Source organism: Chionomys nivalis, chromosome 1, assembly GCF_950005125.1.
Source record: "Chionomys nivalis chromosome 1, mChiNiv1.1, whole genome shotgun sequence".
NCBI classification, from domain to species: Eukaryota; Metazoa; Chordata; class Mammalia; order Rodentia; family Cricetidae; genus Chionomys; species Chionomys nivalis.
This window is the reverse complement of record NC_080086.1, coordinates 6,451,374-6,468,286: the sequence shown is the minus strand read 5'-3', so window position 1 is coordinate 6,468,286 and position 16,913 is coordinate 6,451,374. Positions and strand designations below refer to the sequence as shown.

The 16,913-nt window shown below is 41.2% G+C and overlaps 1 protein-coding gene across 6 annotated transcripts in view; it reads right to left on the bottom strand.

The window, feature by feature from the left end:
* Sox5 (SRY-box transcription factor 5) overlaps nucleotides 1-16,913 on the bottom strand; it is a 394,103-nt gene that overhangs the window by 180,794 nt on the left and 196,396 nt on the right. The window lies entirely within an intron of this gene.

Sequence of the window (16,913 nt, the reverse complement as noted above, 5' to 3'; positions counted from 1 at the left end):
CTAAAGTTAGAAATATTTAAATCAATCCATTTTAGTTTCAAGTAATATTCCATTTTCTATGTAAATATGCCTTGTTTTGAGTTAATATATTTAAGCATCAAATGAAAAAAGTGAGAAACTGTCTATATTTAAAAAGAAATACTTATTTTTCAAAAGAAAAATAACATTGATGACTTGTGGAAATAATATGCCTCTTGACTTTTAAGTTGTGTTATTTTAACAAAAATGGGTACTTAAATATTACAAAAACTTTTATCAAGTACTATGAATACAGAAGATGTACTAGTATAAAAATCTATATTAATTTTATGAAAAATCAATACACAGAACTGTGCATAGGTCCACACACCTCAAATACCAGTGGCTGAGAGATCAGGAGTCCAAGCCTGTTCTCAGCTACATAGAAAGTTTGAGACTAACCTTGATTACATAAAACCCTGTCTCATAAAACCATTTAGATAAGTATCATAAAGTAGTATTTCATGGAATTGTTTAAGATTGATAATTATGCCTTCCTGAGGCATAAGATTTATTATTTTAACAAAATTGCATCCCATGATGGCCACACACACACACACACAGGTATGCACGTGACTGCAGTTTTAGAGGTTTACACAGTTTTATTTGCATGGGTGTTTTGCTGTACAAATGTCTGTGCACCATGTGCAAGTAGTAACCATTGTCACTCTCAAGGTGAGTGCTAAGAACTGAACTTGTATCCTCTGGAAGAGCATCCAGTATTATTGAGCCATCTTTCCGAACCTCGATAAATGCCCATGTCTGCAGCAGCTGTGTTGTTAACTATCACTTTGTGTGTGTGTGTGTGTGTGTGTGTGTGTGTGTGTGTGTGAAAAAGAATCTCACATAGGTGTTCAGACTGGACTGAAACTCACTAAGTAGCCCAGGCTGACCTTGAATGTGTGACAATCCTCCTGCCTCAGTTTTCCAAATACTGGAATAATAGCCACTGGGCATTGTGTCCAACTACTTCCTGCCATCCTGTCTTCATTTTGGCACACACTGACAAGACAGAGTATGGTGGGAAGTCAGAGTCGCTTAGCCCTGTTTTAATTTGATAGTGTGTGACAGAAGTAACATTTAAAGGTCAGAGAGGAGGGGCACACTCACTTCTGCTCTGCAGAGCCTGCTATTACTCCAAGCACCTTAACTTTTATGAGCAATAACAACATCAGCCCTTCTGCACTAAACACAGCCATGCCAGATTATTGGACACAGCTGGGGGCAAGATGCTGGTTTGGGTGAGGCAATCAGCTGTTCGCGTATGCTCCTTCTGCTGGCTGAAGTCGACACATGCGTATCAGTGGTGAAGCACAGCTTTAGGCTGCCCATCATTTTCCAAAGCTCAGCCCCAAAGAATAGTAAAGTAGGTTGGTCAACAAGTGAAGGCCACTTCACCGTCTTTTATCACGATGTGATGACCTCCAGTAACACAGCTCAGAAAACGTAGACTTAGCTTAACCACCTACTGCAGCTGGACAAAATTCCCACGAGCCAATGCAGATTTAAAATATTCCCGTGGACAGCTTCCGCTGTGTTTTCTAAAAGCTTACTACACTTTGCAGTCAACGTTAGACGGGAACTCTAAAGTGCGGAGAGGACAGAAAACGGGATGGAAACAAAGCTTCGGCAAATCTCGCTTTACCGCGACACAGGTGAACCAGGGCTGTGGTTTGAAAGAAGCCTAACTTCAGTCTGGCCAATATAAAGCCATTTCTGAGAAATTAACAAAGATGCCAAGAGAGGACATTGAATATTGCTAATAAAGAAAGAGCAAAGGGCAGTTAGGGTGCGTAATACCAGGTTCTTGCTGCGCCACGTTCCACGGACACCGCCCTTAACCTCCGTTATTATTGTTCTCCCGCCCGTCGATGACAGACACTTACGGTCTTAATTGCAGCTCTCTGACTTTCAGCGGGTATTAAAGAGTGAACAGAAAGGAGGCCCACAGCCTTCCTTACTATCATGTTTATTAAAACTGGCTCAGGATCACATGAGGGAAGAGTTACAGTAAAGCAGGCGTGTTTGCATGTAACCCTGTAACTGGAGGACACTGATGAAGGAAGAGCCCCTGTGAACCCAAGCAGATCATCTAAACAGATGATGTGGGGGACATCCCACTGGCATTTAGTATGGCCTCATGCAGCTGCACTGGAATAAAGCTTAATCGTGGTCCAGGCAGAGAGGAGAGACCAGTAACGACAAATGAGGGCAGCATATGCTGAAGTAAACCCCGCTTTTCCTTCAAGTAAACGACACCACAGAGTGAAGAGAAATAGAGCGACCTTCCTCTTACCCAAACTGTCACTGGCCCGTGCGGGGAGGTGGCTGTTGACTCGATGAACTTTTCCCCTCCATTTAAACAAGTGACTTAGAATATATTTTATGTTGCCCAGTTGGTTATTACTCAGGAAAATAATTCATACTTCTTCAATTATAAGTCACATTAAAGTGTTTTCAAATTACAGAGTGTAAAAGACTAAATAATTACAAAATATTTAACATTAAAATAATAAATAACTGCCTAAGTGTTTCCAGAAAAGAATAAAGTCATAAGTATCGTGTACATAGACTGACGAGAAGGATGTCTCAGTGGTGAAATCGGTTACTATCACGCCTAAGAATGAGAGTTCAAACCCTGGGTCCCACATGGTGGAAAGAGAGACCTGACTCCTGCAGGTTGTCTTCTGCTAGCCACACATATGTTGTGTCATGTGCGTCTCCCCAAAATTAATAAAATGTAAGCGCAATTTTAAACACAAAATTTAAAATATGTGTATGATGGAAAGATTTAGAAAAGAAAATAATCACAAAAATTTAAGGATGTTACCACTTCTTAGTGCTTCTAGAAAATGCTATTTAGAGGAAGAAAATGAGACTGCAATTATTTTGGTATGTACACTGCTCAAGTATTCTAAAATATTCTCAGTAAAATAAAATTTAAAAACTTAGGAACTACTTCAAACTGTCATTTTGGCTTTGTCCTGAGGTTGTGTGGTCCAAAAGATGAAAGCTAAACTTCTGTCAATCTTTACCTAAAGAAGAGGCTGGTTTGTAGACACTGTTGTATATTCTAGGCTAGTTCGTCTGTAGACACTGCTGTATATCCCAGGCTAGCTCATCTGTAGATACTGTGTACACCCCAGGCTAGCTCATCTGTAGACACTTCTGTATATCCCAGGCTAGCTCATCTGTAGACACTTCTGTATATCCCAAGCTAGCTCATCTGTAGACTCTGCTGTATATCCCAGGCTAGCTTGTCTAGACTCTGCTGTACATACAAGGCTAGCTGGTCTGAGAGCTTAGAGAGATTCTTTAGTCTCAGCCCACACAACCACAGAGGCTAGGTAGACAGTAAGGTACAAGGGGAGGGATGTATGTCCTTAGGAAGGGAAAAATAGTTATGAATGGATGGGAGCAGGGACTGATATCGGAGGATCAAACAGGAAGGAGAAAAAAAGACAAAGGAGAGAATACAGGAAGAGATAGCTAAAACTAAAACCAGTTGAGGGATTGAGTGGAAACCTAACAGTAGAAGTCCCTATAGTCTATGCATATATGAAGGTGACCTAAATTAAATTGCCAAATAACAGGGGCAACAAAGCCCCAGCTGGGCCTCTCCTGTCACCAAAGGAAGCTTCCAATACTGGAAAAGGATATAGCTAATTGAATGCTTGGCCAAAGGGATTCCATGGGAACAACCCAGGCTACTGCAAAGGCTACTGGTAGCTCTCTAAAATCTGACAGCAAGGCCCTGCTGCTGAAGACAACACGTATATAACTGACTCACTGAATACAGAGCCCTTGAGCCATGCCAACCTGGAATCTTCACCTTTAGGAACTAGTATTCATGTTACTGGAAGGTACTCTTCACCCACCCAGCTATAAACTACTGTTTTCTCCCAGAGTTAGCTGCCTGCTGGGTGCAATAACAGTGCAAAGCTTGTGGCAGTGGCCAACCAATATCTGGTTTGTGTTAAGACCCACGTCATGAGATAAAACCTATACCCAACACTGCTTGGGTTGCCAAGAACCTGAGAGTACGTAGGCCAAGGTCCTAGGGAAAAGCAGACACTACTGTTCTGCTGAAGGAGCATAGCAATAATATGATATTTTACTGTAATCATAGACCAGTGTCTCACTCAGCCATCAGCAGAAAAGCTTCCTCCTGCAGCAAATGAGAACAAATACAGAGACCCACAGTCAGACAATACACAGAGAGTGAGAGACCTTGGAGCACTCCTCTCTAAAAGGGATGTCTCCATTAAATCCCTCCACTTAGGAACCAGGGAACTCTGCAAAAAGGAAGGAATTCAGCAGAAAATGTGTGAAGAGTCAGGGGATGGAAGACACCATGGCCAGCAGGAGATGGTCAACACCAAATGAACTCAGTGACCTCTTTGGAGCTTCTTTGTCTCATAATGCTAAGTCAGAGCATCTTTTAACCTTACAGGTCTTCATGTATGTGCTTCTGTTGTTTTTAAAAATTGGAATACTTGTGTTAGAATGTGTTTGTGTGTGTGTGTGTGTGTGTGTGTGTATGTATATCTACAGGTTTCTTGTGCTTTTTCTTTAGTTCTTTAGTTTGGTTGTGTTTTTTCTATTCCATTTTGCTTGGTTCTGATTTATCTTATTGTACTTTTACTTAATTATTATTCCTTAGATGTCTGTCTGTTTTCTAACTAGAGACAGAAAGGGTGTGGATCCCGATGGGAGAAGAGGTAGGCAGCAACTGGAGGAGTGGGTGAAGGGGAAGTTGTAATTACAATTTATTACATTAAAATATATTTTCAATAAAAGAAAAAAATAATCTTGCCTAAAAAATAAAAATACTAACTGTATATATTGTTAAGTTTTCAATGTACACTTCCCATTGCAAACTTCTGATAATTGTCGTGGAGTTGGAATTTCCAATGTCCTGATTGTTGGATAAAGGATGCCATTTATAATTCTTATGCAAACATTCAAACATTGTCCCAATTTGTTATGAGAGTTAATATTTGTGCCACATTACAGGTAAATTAAATTTCATCTATAGACTCTGCAGACTGGATGTCAGTTTGTGTCCATGAGTAGCTGTGCCCTGGTAGCCCTTGCTGTAACCCTTGTTGTGTGATGCTGTGCAGGAAAGAAGTGAGAGCAGGAACATGACCATACCTAACTAGCGCCCTTGGACAGGACCCTCGTTATTTTTGGATCACATTTTTATCTACAAAAGAAAAGTTTGAAAAGTTATCCCTGTCAATTCTATTTTTCTTTTATTTCTATCATCAACCCAAGGAGTAATTCAGTACTATTCAACATGCTGACTGTGCTGAGGACATTGGCTTAGAGCAGAATCATGACCCACACAGATGCCTCTTCAACAAGAAAATATTGCAATGAAAAGACACAACCAAGATAAAGGTGGTAGTCAGCAAGTTCCCTATTCCTTAAGGACTTGTGACCATCCACAGACAGCTGTGGTTGGATATTTTTCTAGAATATTCTTCTCTTGCTCACTTAAAAGTTAATCTTCCAAGCATACCTGAAGCTCAACACTAAACATTAGTATTGTTTCATTTTACAACAGTTGTAGTCTCAAGCATGCAATCGGCTACCCACTAATTAATTAAAAGAATACCCCATAAATTTACTTTACTGAATCTCAGAATCAAGCTAGAAAGTCAGAAGAATTAACTGTGAATATATTTATGGTGACCTTATCTTCAAGTCAAGCAATGGGATATGTTATTTATTCTGACAGATACAAGTGTTTTTATGGGCTACCCAATTGAAATCAGTTATGTACATAGATAGCATGTTTGCACTGGAGGGATGAGATTCATTGGGGTCAATGCCTCTACCTTATTAAGGATCTAAGCAACAACGAAGTGTGTGGATACTCAAATGAAGCATCTGGAAAACAAATGTCCAAAATATTCAAATAGGACACACGACCTAATCATGAGTGTCCAAGAGTCCTTTATAGGAATTATTTTAATTTGTGAAACTCACACTCAGGGAATCCAAAATGCTCAGGTTTCCGTTAGAATTATCTCAGTGTTACATGTAAAATGCAAAGAAAAATGAAACATCCAACTCTATCCTATAGGGATACAGTTTCCACTTAGGCACGGCAGAAATTGTCAACATACAGTATAAATATTAAATATTTACAGAAAGAAAGATGAGTATGAAGTGAGACTCCTGGAGAAGAAATGATCACCCATGCTCGGGGTGACACCTTTTATAACTCAGGAGCTTCCAGGCATCACTGGGTCAAAGGTAACTGCTTGGAAAAAATAGCACAAGAGTCTACAGAAATTTCTACATGGGATGCTCCTGCTAATTGCAAATTCCAACACAAATGTGCTCGTATTATGTAACCATTGCTTCATCTCCGGAATCACGACCTTAACTACAATGCGTTTTCTCTCTCCTCTTTGTAGCTGTTTGCTTGTGGGATAATTTCTATGTCTCTCCGTCTCCACACACGCATCACCACCTTTTTATATACATTACTTCATTGTCAAATGTCTTTTAGTGCTTCTGGGTCTGACTGATGCAAGATGTTATTTTGAACATGCCAGAGCATCTAAGCAGCTCAGTCTTTTCTTTTCAGGCTGCATTCTTTGATAAGTGGCGAAGCTTCCCACTTATCAGTCACTCAAAGTGACTGTCCCTGTCAGTTGTGTACAAAGCGCAATCAGTTTGGAAGCGGGGACACCAGCATTTTTCTTCTCAGCTTGAAGCAAACACGTTTTGACTGCTAGTCATTCAATTTTAAAGCATCCTCAATTAGGGGCGGATGAAGATATAAAGAAAACACATTCTAAACACCTCTACCAGGCAACAGAAGAATTTTATTGTTATCTCTTGATTTCCCTTACTGCGGCGCCATCCCGCCTCTTTTTATGGCTGTATGACATGTGTGCTCATGACAACAAGCCATCTATCATGAAAAGATGGCACCAACATATTATACTAACACGCTGGAACAGTTCTCTCTCTCTCTCTCTCTCTCACGCACACACACACACATACACACATATATCACTCCACAGTAAAATAATTTTGAGCCATTCTTTGATCCGTGTTCAAAATTTAATTAATGAAAATATAAAATATAATAGGACAATGAGAAGAAAAGTCAGGTAAAGAAAGGAATCATGGGATGGGGAAATAAAATACAAGAAACAGAGAAAACTACCAGGAAATAGATCCCATGGTGCAGTGCAGGTGTCTCTGTAGGTGCTGGGCCAGGCAGGAAAGTGAGACGTGGAAGCTGAAAGAACTCGAGTGTACCCACAAACGAATGGTGTTCACAGGAAGTGGGAAGAGCACACATATGGATAAATGTGTGTTCATGTGAGGATCAACATACACAGCAAATGTTAACTTATATGGGTCCACAATGCAGCATGTACGTATGATATCAAAACAATTCTATTAGTTTTGACACACATATGTGAACATCAACATACATGGCAAATGTTAATTTATATGGGTCTACAATGCAGCATGTATGTATGATATCAAAATAACTCTATCAGTTTTGACACACATATGTTTATATTATGGAAGACAGTCTGCCTGGCCTAGTTACTTATTGAGGTATTACAATTGGATCAAGAGCAGCAAGGAAGGAAGGAAGGAAGGAAGGAAGGAAGGAAGGAAGGAAGGAAGGAAGGAAGAGAAAGAAAGAGCGAGCCAGTCTTTCTTGTGTTAAGACAGAAGTGTCGGTTTCGAAGGGCTGGTGAATGAGGAGTCCCATCTAGGCAAGCATATGCATGTGGACCATCTTCCTCGTGTTTAAATATTTACTTTATCCATTTAGAAAAGAACCGCTCTCGTTCTGTTTACTGCAGAAAGCAAAGCTAAATGACTTTCTTAAAACAAACGCTGTCAACATTTGCCAATTTGCTGGCTTTATTATGTTTGATAAGTCTAGTTTGTCTCATTTTCAGCGATTATCTGAATGAAATTGCTTGTCAGCAGCCGCCAGTACAGGGAGGAGGATGGTACCTTTTAGTTAATAGATGTTGAACTGACAAGGTGTCAGCAACACACACATACACACACACAAATAATAAGTATAATAAAAAATTTAAAACAGAAATATAGAATTATTGTCAGTCTTAATCTTTTCTATTCTACATAATGGGCAATGTATTCTAATTTGCTTTTTAATGGATCCATTCATTCCATAAAATAAGCTTATGTCATCTGGTTACCAGGACACCAACCCAGACACTTGGTTGTATCAATGAGAAAGACAGGATTTTTGATGTTAAAGAAATTAATGCCTAGTGCATGTTAGCATATGAGAGCAGACCAAATAAGACAACTCCGAGTAAATTTACTTCTTCAGTCTGTAAGAAGGAATCCAAAACCAGAAGAAGGGAGCAAAGCATCACAGTGTGGGAGGCCACCTCCCCCAAATGACCACATTCGAAGAGTCTCAAATGGAGAAAGTTTCAACTACCATACCAAATGCAAAGAGAGAGCTCTGGGGTGTGTAGATGGAAATGTCCACACACTGATTCTAGAAGTTTCTTGGCCTGTTTCTGAAACCAGGAAGGGATTGATCTTCAGAGTGAGGGAGAAGAGATGAGTTGAGATGGTGGCAGAGATTCAGTCTAATGGAGCAGGCTGAGGAACATTAATTTATAAATGAAATCATTTTGAGCACAATATCCAGATTGAGACTACACACTAGCAGCAAAGTGTAGGATTTCCATTGATGGTCTCTGGTGCTTAGTTTTGGTGGTCAGTTTGGTCAGTAAAGGGATGCCTAAGGGATCAACCATGCAAGCTCAGTATGTCAACATTATTTCCAGAGAATCACATCACCGGCACTCAGCAGTAGAGTGTTATCTTGAAAGATACATTGTCTGTTGGTGATATAGGTTGATGGAAAAAAAAAACACAACTGGAGGTGGGGCCTGGTTAGAGGAAATGTCACCAAGGCATCTCTTTGGGGGGGGCACCTCATCTTGATTCTTGTTGTATCTCCTTTTTTCCACTGCTGTCTGAGAAGAAGCTAAGTTCGGCCGCCACTGCACACTCCTGCCACTCTGATGTTCTGCCCAAGCAAAAGGGACTAAGAAACCATGAATGAACTCTCTGAATGCATGAATTCAAGTACATCTGTCCTTCGTGGTTGCTGTCAGGTATCTCGTGGGGGCACAGGAGCTAGTACTGAGTCTAAGGAAAAGACTCAGTGATGGACGGTGAGGTCTGGTGCAATTAGCCCAATGGCACATGTTGGCCACCTAGACTAGAAAGTCAGTGCCAAAGGCTGGTGAACTGGGAGCTTCTGAGGGTAAACCAGGGTTAATGGACTCAGTTCGAGCTATGAGAAAACGAAAACTAGGATGTGTCCTGTGATTTTGATCAAACCAAGTGACAAATGATGTCATATTTAGTAATGATGAGATTAGCAAAAAGTAGATTTTAGGGGATGATTAAAGGCTATGTTTTGGCAAATTGAGATGTGTGGTAAGCATCCATGTTAATAAGCTAGGTAGGCATTGAGATGTGATCTCAGGTTGAGTAGAGAGACAGCTAAACTATGGAGAGAAAAGTGAACTATTTCTTCATGTAAATGTCATGTAAAGATACTGCAACAAGAAGTCAGATCAGAACATGAAGCAAGTCATGGATGGAGCACGCTGGAGAATCAACCTTTTAAGAATGGTTCAAGTTTCACAAGACAAAGCCAGGACAGGGCATAGGAAGTAGTGTGTGTGTGCGTGTATGCGCTCTCGCGCGCGCATGTGTGTGTGTGTGTGTGTGTGTGTGTGTGTGTGTGTATGTGTGTGGGCAGTGAATAATATTAAAAGCAGGCAAGATTCTTCATCTTTATCAAGTGCTGCTTTGCACTAAAGAAAGTCGACGACTGAGAAGATGACTGAGAATCTACTATTTCCAGGACATTCCTCACTGAAGAAACAAACTCCGCCTCTCCTTCATGATGAGAAAAGCGACAAGCCTTAGGGCCCTTGTGAGTTATGGAACAAGTGACCCTTGTGACTTACGGGACAGGTGTTCTCAACTCCTTAGTATCCAATGATATGTCTTTATTTTCTAAATATAAAAATATGATAACATAATAGCTTTATTTTTCACTGTGTAGAAATTGTGCTCCCAGGGTCTTAGCCAATGACCAGCGGACCTGACTTTACAAACACACACAGGTGCACACGAGCATACATATACATAAAGTAAAAATAGCAATTAATTTTACTTTGTTTATAAGTTTCATGAATACACATCAGCAAAAGGACCCAATACACATTTTCTTTGTGTTGTGGGTGCCTGGGTACTGGTCCTGACCTGTGATGTCTTTGTGCTCTTCATGCAATAGCTCATCCGTTAATATTCTGATAATTTCCCTCATTTCAAATCTTTTCTTTTCCTGAATTCTCTTTAAAATCAGGAACTCCAAATGCTCTATGAATTCTGTGAATCCACCCAAGAGCATTTCTGTTGCCTCCCCATGGAGTGGAGGTAAGACAAACAGAACAACAGTGGTTCACGTTAGGTCAGCTTCGACTTATGCCCTGAATTCTGTTTGCTTTGATCTGTGCTGTTTCCACTGGTGACAGTTTTGTCCCCATGGTCTTATCTAAGAGCATATAGGCCCTACTTTGTAAAATGATAGGACATGGATCGTAGATCAAGAGAAGGGATCAACTAACTCTGTCCACAGGGAGCAACCAGGAAAACACTGGGAACTCATGGCAAACCTGCCTTCACTTTCTTACTGGGCTGGATTGTCATTTAATAGAATGGTCATATTTGCAGCTCGTGAAAGGGCAGCTCCTCAAACAGAGGGAAGGTTTGGATATGAAGCTCTGGGTGAAGTCTCCACGTGTATTTCCCTGCAGACTTTTCTGACCCAGGCTTCAGCTACACTAACTTCAGATGAAACAATCATCTGGAGAGGAAGATGACCCAAAATAGAAAAACAGAAAGAAGGGAAGGGAGTGAGGAAGAGAGCGAGGGAGGGAAGGAGGGACTTCCTTTCATAGGAGAACTTCCTCCCTCCACCACCTCCCCTGCTCCATCTCTGTTTTGGTAAAGAGGTCAAGTCAGGTTTTGTTTCAAAACCCAGACTAGAACTTCGGAAAACTGCCATCAATAATGACATGGACAAGTTTAAAAATCATAGTTACACCCTTTACATCCAACTAAATAAATTCATCCCAAAGGAAAGGGCAAAAGTCAAGAGAGCAGGCATTGAAGAAAGGAGTAGTGCACAGATTTTAGTTATTCTTATATCTTTAAAGAATTTAAGGAGATACTGAGGCTAAAACTATGAAGAGAAAACTAGGAAAAAATAAAAGGCAATTAGAAACCGCGGGACAGGGGAAGGTGGTGGGAAAGATGTGGGAAGCCTTGACAGACTGTCTCTTTACATTTGAGTGCAAACAGTGCCTGATTTTCAGCTGTCAGACAACTTGGAGGTGACGCACGTTCATAGTATCGTGTGTTCAGAGAAAATATACAGAAAACAGCAACTGGGTTCTTGGAGTGTGAGGAGAGAGGGTGTTCTTGTCCACCATGGGAGAGTGGCAAGAGACTCGCTCTTCTGGACAAGACAGCAGTTATGAAGAAGCTGAAGTTTAAGAGGATCGACTAGGGTGGCGAAACGGACACTTAGCTGTACTGTGACGCTCCAAACGGGAAAGAAAGACTATATCAGCAAGGTAATAATAGTAACGCTAATAACAGAAACAACAAGTGACCTGGAGCTATGTGTGCGTTTTAGGGTCATTTGAGTGCCAGAATAGTGATACAATTATATTTGGTTTGGGGGCTTATTGTTGCTATTTTATTGCTGGTGAGACTCAGTCTCACAGTGTAGTCTCTTCTCTTAAGGATTAACTATTTTATCAAGCTGACCTCAAACTCATGGTAATCCCCCTGCCCCATCTCCACAACACTAGAATGACAGATGTGAGCTACCACACTAGTGTGTGTGTGTGTGTGTGTGTGTGTGTGTGTGTGTGTGTGTGTGTGTATGACATAAAGACCAGGGGGCCTTATGGTTGCTTTCATTATTCCCAGTGCCCATTTTGCCATATAACATGGGCTCTATTGATGGAAATGATGATACAGATGCAAATCCACCCAGCTCTGCCTCTGACTACAGAGACAGCTTGGCCTAGAGAGAAGGGGAATGGGGATGCCTGCAATCCTGACATTGTGCTATTGCCAGGAGACCTATTGAAGCAGCAATCTCACACGGGCTCCAGGTATCTCTTCTGAGGAAAAGCCCAGACAGCTGGCCTGCTGTCAGTCACAGCCCTCGGCCTCTCTGTCAGGACACACGTTGCTGCCCAAGCAGCTTTCTTCCAGAACGTGAAAGACAGAAGAGCAGGGAGCTCGTGAAATGACTTCCATCTCCCTGTGCCCACTTTTCGTCTCCTGTGTCAGCATCAAGAGCATACACACCCCGTCCAGTCATGGGATTTGTACTTCAAACAGTACAAACGGAGCTGGAACTCCAGGGGTTAATCAAGTCCCTTCTCGCGTTCAAATGCTGCCTTAATGGCCCACTGCTTGTTCTTGGCATTTGCAGTCTCCCAAAGAGACAAGGTTACCTTGTAATCTCTCTGTGCGCCTTTATGTGGGGGTCTTACTGAGGGGAGTAAAAGGCCTCTGACTTACCACACTCAGGGAAAGAAATCATAAATCAGCAGGCCAGCTAAGCATGATTGTGTCACTGCTAACATTATTTTATTTTCAATACAGTATTTCAGTAGGTTTCTTTCTGCATAATAATCTATCAAGAATTACCCAAATTCTAATGAGCTCAGAGAACTTTGGCTCCAATAAAACGAAGCCTTTCTCACAAATTGGTTGAACCCATGACTGCAACTTAATCATTCAATTGCACCTAAGTCAAGTTACATTTTGACTTTGTAAGCTTAAGTTCCCAAGGCTGGGGGGGGGACTCATTTTCAAAGCTGGACCATTAGGCTATAAATGGTAGGATATTGGTAGGATAGAAATGAATGGGGCTAAAACTTGGGATGTTTAGAAGTAGCCAGCATCCCCAACTTTCAGATGTGGGGAAAATCCAATCTTAAGTGTCTCAGATCACAGATGTGAAAAGGAGAGATGAGTCCAAATAGAAACTTTTGAAAACCCGTTGAAGTTCAAAAATCTCATGAATCTGCAACATTGTACTCTCAGTTGAGGTGATGACCCTGTGTAGATTGTGTTCATATGCATGTGTGTGCACATGTGTGTATCTACATGTGTACTATGTGTGTTTATGTGTAATGCATGCATGTGGATATATGTTTGCCTATATGTCTGTGCATGTGAATCAGTATGTATACATATGCATATATAAGTATGTATATATGTGAATGTGTATATGTGTGTACATATATTTGTGTGTATGTATATGCATATAAATGAATTTCTATGCATGTATATGCATGTTTCTGTATGTGCATGTCTATAAGGGTGTATGTATTTTTCTGTGTATATGTGTATGTCTGTTTGTGTGTCTGCGTATATATGGGTGTGACTGTATGAATGTGTGTATATGTGTGTGAATATGTGTATGTGTACATATGTGAGTGACTGTCTATATTCTTGTGTCTCTGTGTAAGTATGTATATAGATATATACAAGTATGTACGAATCTCTTTATGTATATATGTATATGTGTATCTCTTTGTGCATACATGTATGCGAGTATGTATGAGTGATTGTTTATGTAAATGTGAATGTATGTGAATACTTATGTGGTGTGTACATGCCTGGGTGTGTTTGTTTTATGTGTGCCTAGAAAAGACACTAAAGCTCTCTGGCCCTGGAAACACTGAAAGAACACATTTTTCTCCCTCCTCCTAACCTGGTGTGTGCTCACCAAATGATTCTCCTCAGAGGCGTCCCTCCTCAGGTATTAAGATCCCCATTTTATAGCTGAGAAGGAAGAACTTCAGAGGACAAAAGCCAGGGTCTCAGCGTCACTGGCCTAACAAGGCATGCCAATGTGCTGACTGGTTTGAGGGCAGCTCAGTCAGGACCAGTTCTCTTCAGGAAGCCTCTCAGGTATAAGCTGAGGGTTGAGTCTCTTATGTGCTTTAGACTGGAATGTCCCTACCCAGTGGGAACACCAGAGGGATGCAGGGCTTCCTTCCCGCCCAAGCAGCCATGGGCAGAGTCAATGGGCCAGAACAGTGACTAACGTGGCCTGCTTACCTTAAGGATCAGAAACCGTACACTGGGTTCTAAGTGACTGATTCTTTCTCCCGGAGAGAACACAGCGGACAGTGGTCCAGAAGCTGCTCAGAGCAGGAGATGGAGTCATACCACGATTCTCTTAAAGTTCAGACATAAAGTCCCGTAGCAAGCCGTGAGACAAATGTCCCTGACAAGCAGCAGGCTCTCTTAAGATATGCGAAAGGACTTCATCCTTGAACACACTGTGGGATCAACACTGTTTGTAGACAAGAAAGCCCATGAATTCTATCCGGTACTGTTAGAAACAGGTGAACACATAAACTAAGGCACGCCTGTAAACACCTCCCCCAAAGCTGCAGAAACTCCATCTCCTCAAAGAGTCCGACTAGAAAAGAAACGTGCATCTCTGGGGACGCTCAATTTGTTGTCATAGAGAAGCTGAGTGGAGGTCACTTATTCTCTTTCCTGAAAGGTTTTCCTATAGTGAGTCGGGTCAAGATGGACCGCCAGCCTTGGTTCATTATGTAAAACACAGAGAACCATTCACATTAGACACAGAGTGACTTACTGTAAAAAGGAAATCGGGAAATGCATTGCTAAAAAGTTATTACTGTAGAAAGTTCACATAGAGGAAGAAAGGAAAAGTCAATAACAGAGAGGTTTCTCCTCTGAAAAAATGAACCTGGGAAGACAGCTTTTTCTGCAGTCTGTAGAAATGCCATGTCATACATTACAGTGTGTTCAGGGCTGGTCACAACAGGTGGGAATAAAAGCTCATTCCTTTAAGGCTGGTAGATGAGCATCTTAGAAGACCCTGCTGTCATGTGGGGAAAGAAAGCTGCAGCCTCCGCTGTCCCAGCGTCAGCTCTCAGCAGGACCTGGACATGTTCTTGAGAGGAGGCGAAGGGTTCTGGTGTTAGGACAAGGTCTGCTCTCTAGACATCATTATCTGCGTCATTTTAAAGCAGAACAAAAACCTTTATTCTTCTTCTAACCTCAATGAGTTGTGTGAAGAGTTCTGTCACAAGATGCTAACCCCATTAAGCCTCTAGCATGAGATATATAGAAAGAACATTCACTCTAATTAAAATCATGGATTTCAGAATGATCTTGCTTTTAAGAGCCATAAAAAACCTTTCATAAAGAACTGACCCTCGGTGATTTAAGGAAAGCATTTCTTGTGCAAATCTATGTGGGATTTTCCCCCAGAACAAGCAGCAGAGTGTAACTTACCTTCATTCTGTTCAGGACTGAGGAGAACAAACTCACAGGTCAAGAGTGATTTTGATGTAGAAACTGGTACGTAAGTGTAAAAATGCCCCCACTTCCGCTCATTGAAATATAAATTTCAGATGAGGAAAAAAGATGCCCAAAATAACCTCACCTTCAGAGAGACCAACTAAAAACAAAGAGAAACCCTGAACAAGCCACCATTTGGTGAGAGAATGTTGCAACATGCCAGTCCTGTGTAAAGTTTTCTAGCTGCAAGTCTTCAAAATCAGTCTAGCCCACTGAGTAGAGCTATCTAACCCATGGAGGATGGCAAACACCTTTCTTAATAGGTAGACTACTTAATCAAAGGGTTTCAGGGCAGTCTACTTGTGGCTTAGATAACGGTCTAGCTCAATGTTCCGTAACGCAGAAACTGGAATTCATTGTTTTGTGAGGTTTGAAGCAGCAACAATGGAACAAAACAGCCCAGCCTGTGCAGTGGGGATGAATAACGCCTGTTGGTATGTTGATTTCTACACAAGGTATTACAGCTTCATTTTAAAGAAACAGAAAGAGACAGAGATCAGAATATCAGACAAATATTTTCAGATAGCAAATGGAATTTAAGCTTTAGAAAGTTCCTGCCGACGGATGGAGTAAGAAAGAAGAAGTGCTGGCCCACATGTCCTAGGATAAAGTCATAGTAGCTGAGACAGTCAGATAAAAGAGAAGAAATATGGTCAGTAAATAAATTAAAGCCACACTGATAACCTGAATGAAATACTTTCTACATCTGCCTCTATGATATGTACACTATAAAATATTATATCCCAATAGAAAAGTTCAAGAATGATGAATTTCTACCTTAATATGATAAGAATAATTTAATAATTTAATCCTGAACCAGACAATCATTTAAACTTTGAGTCTCCAAGACATAAGTGACACCAGAAAAGGGGGCTTCAAGATGAAGACGAAACAGTTCTGTCCAAGTCCATATTAGTACACATTAGAAAGCAAATCTCTTCCCATGATTGATTTCATCACTAACTACTGTGGCAGGTATGTCTACCTTATCAGTGTCCTTCAACACTGTGGATTTCCACAGAATAAAGACGGACTTGATTTCCACAGGCAATTCCACTGTGAGATCTGCCCCATACCGAATCACTACCTTCTCCCAGTCCCTCTTTGATGACAAGCAGCTGTCAACAGAACCTCTGAGTTTGTGACCAAAACCCAGCTGTACCTCTCTGCTCGGTCCTCCATCTACCCCACTAGGAATGTCTTCAGGCTCATCTTCTGACACTAAAGCATAAAGGAGAGGAACAGAACTCTATAATGATCGCTCCTAGGTACAAGGAAGAAGCTGCTGGCAGCCTGCTCAGATGGATGCTCCCTGTCAAGGTATAGCACGTGCCAGAGGAACCACTTGAACATGCACCACACAGACAACATATAGAGAACAGGTTCAGAAAGCACTTCCAGCT